This window comes from Cicer arietinum, chromosome 2 (assembly GCF_000331145.2).
Source record: "Cicer arietinum cultivar CDC Frontier isolate Library 1 chromosome 2, Cicar.CDCFrontier_v2.0, whole genome shotgun sequence".
Taxonomy (NCBI): Eukaryota; Viridiplantae; Streptophyta; class Magnoliopsida; order Fabales; family Fabaceae; genus Cicer; species Cicer arietinum.
Window position 1 is genome coordinate 676,986 of NC_021161.2, and position 1,150 is coordinate 678,135.

The following is a 1,150-nucleotide window of genomic DNA, read 5'->3' on the forward strand; positions in this document are numbered from 1 at the left end:
AAAAAAAGCTACCACAAAAAGGTTTGGCAAAATAATTGGTAGGTGATATATCAAAGTCAATATTTTGAATATAATTTTCTCTTAAAAATTCACACCGAAATATTATTATTTTTCTAATACTTGTTCACCTTAAAATATTATTATTTTTCAACCAAAAATATCAACGTGACAAAGACATTTATGTATAAATTATAAAGTGTAAAATAATCTATTTTTTAAATATTATAAAAATGATACGTTAACTAAATATACAATAATTCGACATTGATATTTCATTAATGTGCATATTGATCTTACAATGATTCCAAATTGATGTTATCGATTAATTTTCTATATATTTGAGAGCATTGTCCTCCTATTCTCTCTCTTTATCGATGCTTCGAGGATAACGAGACTTAGTAGTTATTTATTATTATTATTATTATTTTATTTTCCCATTATTAAAAAGAAAAATACGAAACTTTAACTTCATCCGTTTGCATATGTCTATCTCAAATTAATATGGGTAGGATGTGACATCTTTGCTTGTTTCTTACGGTTTGAAAATTGAAATTAGTATACATCTTTATTCAAGCATCTCCAATTAATGTGTTTGTCTTTTACTTTGATGTAAATCCGATAATAAAAGAAAATCTATAATGACAAAATATTCACACACAAATATAATATTTGGTACGTAAACTAAAATAACAAATAGAATATAATAAATTTATATGGTACGTAAACTAAAATGAAAAGTGGAATATAATAAATTTTGATTTATATTTAGCGTAAAATAAAAATAATAAAAATAAAAATAAAAATAAAACTAATAATTTATTAAAAAAATATTTATAGATACTATCAATGTATTCCAATCATATTTTATATTATGTAAATACTTATGGGATATTTTAAGAGTTAACATAATAAAGTGATATTATATGGTAATTTGATTAGATGTATATTAAAAAAAAACACTTTTTCTATATTATAGAATTATTTAAAAAAATTATATTAGCAATACATAAAAATTAGTATCTTATTAAATTAGGTCAAAATAGTTTACATGAACTTGTAAATTCACTTGCACTTATGTATATAAATAACAAAACACGGGACAAAATTATATATATATATATATATATATATATATATATATATATATATA